This window comes from Pectinophora gossypiella, unplaced genomic scaffold (assembly GCF_024362695.1).
Source record: "Pectinophora gossypiella unplaced genomic scaffold, ilPecGoss1.1 Pgos_55, whole genome shotgun sequence".
Lineage (NCBI taxonomy): Eukaryota > Metazoa > Arthropoda > Insecta > Lepidoptera > Gelechiidae > Pectinophora > Pectinophora gossypiella.
The window spans coordinates 258,934-264,933 of NW_026063265.1; the positions used below are offsets into that span (position 1 = coordinate 258,934).

Consider the following 6,000-nt stretch of genomic DNA (forward strand, 5'->3'; position numbering starts at 1 on the left):
GCACACCAGAACCGATATCGGCATCAAGTATTGAATTTACAAACATTGCTTTACTGTACTTATTCCAAGATATTAGGTATGAACTCAATGGAGTAGAGATCGATAGAGTTAAAAACGCGGGAATTACAACTACAATGAAAGCTTTACTATCTACTAGCTTTTGCCCGCGACTTCGTCCGCGTGGCGTGTTATATAAGAGAGAGATCTTTGTGTGTGTGGGAGTGCATACTTATGCAGTTTAGATTTTTTCATAAGTACATTTTTTTTTCCCAATAACTCCCATTTTTCAAAATACAGCCAAAAATAAACTTTATATTTACTAAGGTATGCATGCATGCTAGATTGAATCAATTGATTGAATTGTTTTTTTTTAATTGATTGTTCATTGAGTTTTAATTTTAATACACACTTCCTCTCTTCCCTTCAACGTTGCTGTGCCCTACAGGGTCCATGTTTTAGTTCCTATGCCTATGTAACACCCCATTGTACTACATGGAATGCAATAAATAATTTAATTGAATTGAATTGAAAATATCTATCTTACGCGGTTTCGATTTTTTCATACAAATGTTTTTTTCCCACTAACTCCCGTTTCCGTGGGAATTTTGCAATATCCTGTTGCAACTAAGCTTTAAGTTAACTAAGGTACCTGCATGCCAAATTTCAAGCGTCTAACTTAAGCGGTTTAGATTTTTCATACAAAAAGATTTTCCCGCTAATTTCCGTTCCCGTGGGAATTCCGAGAATTCCTTTCTTAGTGCACCTCTACGGTACCTAAGCTATGTCCCTTCCAAATTTCAAATGCCTACGTTTAGCCGTTCAGGCTATGCGTTGATATGTCAGTCACTGAGTCAGTCAGTTTCTCCTTTTATTTAGATTTGATTTTTTCATAGAAATGTTTTTTCCCGCTAACTACCGTTCCCGTGGGAATTTTGTAATATCCTGTTGCAACTAAGCTTTAAGTTTACTAAAGTACCTGCATGCCAAATTTCAAACGTCTAACTTGAGTGGTTTAGATTTTTCATACAAAAGGATTTTCCCGCTAATTCCCGTTCCCGTGGGAATTTCGGGAATTCCTTTCTTAGTACACCTCTACGGTATCTAAGGTACCTGCATGCCAAATTTCAAACGTCTAACTTGAGTGGTTTAGATTTTTCATACAAAAGGATTTTCCCGCTAATTCCCGTTCTCGTGGGAATTTCGGGAATTCCTTTCTTAATGCACCTCTACGGTACCTAGGGTACCTGCATGACAAATTTCAAACGTCTAACTTGAGTGGTTTAGATTTTTCATACAAAAGGATTTTCCCGCTAATTCCCGTTCCCGTAGGAATTTCGGAAATTCCTTTCTTAGTACACCTCTACGGTATCTAAGGTATCTGCATGCCAAATTTCAAACGTCTAACTTGAGTGGTTTAGATTTTTCATACAAAAGGATTTTCCCGCTAATTCCCGTTCCCGTAGGATTTTCGGGAATTCCTTTCTTAGTACATCTATACGGTATCTAAGGTACCTGCATGACAAATTTCAAACATCTAACTTGAATGGTTTAGATTTTTCATACAAAAGGATTTTCTTGCTAATTCCCGTTCTCGTGGGAATTTCGGGAATTCCTTTCTTAGTGCACCTCTACGGTACTTAAGGTATCTGCATGCCAAATTTCAAACGTCTAACTTGAGTGGTTTAGATTTTTCATACAAAAGGATTTTCCCGCTAATTCCCGTTCCCGTAAGAATTTCGGAAATTCCTTTCTTAGTACACCTCTACGGTATCTAAAGTACCTGCATGCCAAATTTCAAACGTCTAACTTGAGTGGTTTAGATTTTTCATACAAAAGGATTTTCCCGCTAATTCCCGTTCCCGTAAGAATTTCGGAAATTCCTTTCTTAGTACACCTCTACGGTATCTAAGGTACCTGCATGCCAAATTTCAAACGTCTAACTTGAGTGGTTTAGATTTTTCATACAAAAGGATTTTCCCGCTAATTCCCGTTCTCGTGGGAATTTCGGGAATTCCTTTCTTAATGCACCTCTACGGTACCTAAGGTACCTGCATGACAAATTTCAAACGTCTAATTTGAGTGGTTTAGATTTTTCATACAAAAGGATTTTCCCGCTAATTCCCGTTCCCGTAAGAATTTCGGAAATTCCTTTCTTAGTACACCTCCACGGTATCTAAGGTATCTGCATGCCAAATTTCAAACGTCTAACTTGAGTGGTTTAGATTTTTCATACAAAAGGATTTTCCCGCTAATTCCCGTTCCCGTAAGAATTTCGGGAATTCCTTTCTTAGTGCACCTCTACGGTACTTAAGGTATCTGCATGCCAAATTTCAAACGTCTAACTTGAGTGGTTTAGATTTTTCATACAAAAGGATTTTCCCGCTAATTCCCGTTCTCGTTAGAATTTCGGAAATTCCTTTCTTAGTACACCTCTACGGTATCTAAGGTACCTGCTTGCCAAATTTCAAACGTCTAACTTGAGTGGTTTAGATTTTTCATACAAAAGGATTTTCCCGCTAATTCCCGTTCCCGTGGGAATTTCGGGAATTCCTTTCTTAGTTCACCTCTACGGTATCTAAGGTACCTGCATGACAAATTTCAAACATCTAACTTGAATGGTTTAGATTTTTCATACAAAAGGATTTTCCCGCTAATTCCCGTTCTCGTGGGAATTTCGGAAATTCCTTTCTTATTGCACCTCTACGGTACCTAAGGTACCTGCATGACAAATTTCAAACGTCTAACTTGAGTGGTTTAGATTTTTCATACAAAAGGATTTTCCCGCTAATTCCCGTTCCCGTAGGAATTTCGGGAATTCCTTTCTTAGTGCACCTCTACGGTATCTAAGGTACCTGCTTGCCAAATTTCAAACGTCTAACTTGAGTGGTTTAGATTTTTCATACAAAAGGATTTCCCTTCACTACTCTGCTCCTATTGATTGTAGCGTGATGAAAAGTATACTATAACCTGTCCAGGAGTGTGAAGAATAATTGTACCAAGTTTCATTAAAATCCGTCCAGTAGTTTTTGTTTCTATAAGGAACATACAGACAGACAGACAGACAGACAGACAGACAGACAAAAATTTAACTGATTGCATTTTTGGCATCAGTATCGACCACTTATCACCCCCTGATAGTTATTTTGAAAAAATATTTAATGTACAGAATTGACCTCTCTACAGATTTATTATAAGTATAGATGAATCAAAGCGAAGTATGGGGCTGGGATATTAATGGTACTAAAAATGTAAACAATGGACGTTTTTCAGTTTCCATTCCTCTTACTCATATTCTTGGCTTCGCGGAAGATTATAAAAAAAGTAATTATTAACTGTAAACATGAACTAATTCTGTTGCGAAGTAATACGAATCGCAACGCAGTGAAGCTTAATACGGGTGAATACGTTGAAAATGTTCACATTGATAAAATAGTATGGCGTGTCCCTCATGTAAAAGTTTCTGATATAGAAAGGATTAATTTATTGAAACTCTTGGAAAAAGATCGTGGAATTCAATTAGTATTTAGGAATTGGGATTTGTACGAATATCCTTTACTTCCACAGACTACAAAGCATACCTGGTCTGTAAAAACGTCTTCTCAAATTGAAAAACCAAGATATCGCACCCCCCGTGGAAAAACGCAGTAAGTGGACTAGCGACATTTTTTTTTATTGCACCATTCAATTCAGCGTACACGAATACACCTTCTCACAAATTTTCATTAAGATATCAGTAAAAATGAAGAAATTATTACAAAAACAATGAAATTGTGCAACATTGATAAAAATATTTTTCCCCCATAATAAGAAAGTAAGTATAAATACGTGATTTTTTTTTGGTATTTTCCCATATAGTAAAGTCATAATAACACTTACTTCGATTTTACACGAAAGTTTTTTAGGATGGTCGAATCGTAAGTAAACGTACTGACATGTTTCACGACATTATACGACACGACAGTGGTTGTACGTCTAGTTACTTCGTTATTCCACGAATGTTTTAGCGTTACTATTTGTTGTAACTCCAGCTACTTGCCTATTCTGCGAATCTTTTAGTGTAACGGTTTGGTGTAAATATAATCACGTAGTTTTTTCCAAGCAAGGTTTGATATTACTATTACGTTATTTCATTTATCTTCATTTTTCGATGATATATTTTACACTATACTCTTCGTAAATATGAATACAACTCTTTTAAAGACAATAATTTGAATCATTTGTCGTGTTATTCTAATTACCTGCAAATATAGACTACTTATTAATGTCCTAAGTAAATATACTTACTTATCACTAGCGTAAATCCCTATGTTTTATTTGGTTACTGTACTTACGCCGTGCCAGCGGCGGCGGGCTGCACACTCAAAGAGAGGTATTAGAAAGATATTAGAGAGGTATTACATCTATCCACCAATTTTTCGTCAATCTCGACTTTTTATTCAACCAAAAATCGACCCTATTATTACTGTACTGTAATCGTTATTTGTAGGGTCGTATGCTGATTGTGGTTTTACCACGGTAAAACCAAGATCACCTATAGACAAAATTATTGCCGACGAAGTTTATAAAAAACGACCTTATTATTATTGCACTGTGATCGTTATTTGTAGAGTGAAAGCTGATTGTCTATTTGTGATCGTAGTTTTACCACGGTATTCCGTCAGTCAGCATACGGCCCTACAAATAACGATCGCATTGTAGTAATAATAAGGTCGATTTTTGTTAGAATAAAAAGTCATGATTGACGAATGTTGGATAGATGTAATAATTATCTCTCTATTTAATTTGTTCATGGTGTCTACTCGAAGCGTGCATATCTTTGTGTGGAAGTAAAAAACCCAAGGATTATACGTATGCTCAACTTGGACAAAATCGAAGATGGTGAGTTATTTACTTATAAATAGACTAGCTAGATTTTAGGTACCTATTACCTTACCTACTTAGTATATTACTATTTATTAGACTATTAATATTATAAATATTTTGTTTTGTAAGGTTTACACAGAAGCAGATCCTACCTACCTACCTACCTGACGACCTACTTGACGTAAGTTGGTTTGGTTAATGCGTGATGATGATTGCACTGCTCTGTACTAATTATTAAAGTAAACTAAGCATGCCTATGTGCCTATTCGGTGCTTTTAATCTATAAACTAACTACCTATTTAAATTGGGGTGTGCCGTTTTTGTACATTCGCTATCACCTGGCATAGCACCTGGTATATGAATAAAATAAAGATATTTGAACAAAAAACTGTTACGTGATCAACTGTAGTATTTCGGCGTGGTTGTGAATTATCTACCTAGGTATATAAGTTAACTTTTGCAAAAACACCCTTGATTTTGTTGTTATTTGTGCGCTTGAGTTTGATATACATTTTATTATTAACGCATTGGTACTAACCTTCTATTGAATACCTAAATAACGATAAAATATCTAGGTCTGTGTCTAATTTTTAGGGTGATTTGGTAATGGGTCCTTTTTATTGCTTAACGTCTATTATGTACCTACCTACAAACAATGTATTTAAACCATTATGTTACAATTAACAGATTCCACTAATACTGCAACCCAATCCAGTACAACCCAGTGGAAGAATGACTAGAAATGCAAAAATATTTCAAGAAACTATGGGATATCTTCTCGTCGTAGTCAACATGAGACACATTCTCTTGAAGGTTCGTATGTACCTATCCGTATCCTACTAAAGTTCTTCTCTCGTGTGGGTTGAGACAATAATTGACTGAACTCATCAACCCTGGTATCAGGGTTACTACTGAGCCGCTATAGGTCCATGACATGCCTCATGTAACGACGACATACCTGCATACTTAATTAAGCCGCAACCGACTGCCTAGATCATCTTACTTTTGGGCAAAAAAAATAATATTAGTACCATTTCTGATTTACGACTTGGCCGGGAAGCTAAGCAGCTGAAAACGTTCCATGTTTTGTATGCCGAAATATCCTTTCAGTATTTGTATTCTAGATGTAGTTTTTTC

General features: G+C 36.1%; 1 long non-coding RNA gene across 1 annotated transcript; it reads left to right on the forward strand.

Annotated features, from left to right (window-relative positions):
- The first annotated feature begins 3,661 nt into the window (after window positions 1-3,661).
- LOC126381463 (uncharacterized) lies at window positions 3,662-5,600 on the forward strand. Its single transcript, XR_007568837.1, has 3 exons — window positions 3,662-3,811; window positions 4,993-5,044; window positions 5,551-5,600. It is a non-coding gene; the product is annotated as an uncharacterized LOC126381463 (long non-coding RNA).
- The last annotated feature ends 400 nt before the right edge of the window (window positions 5,601-6,000 follow it).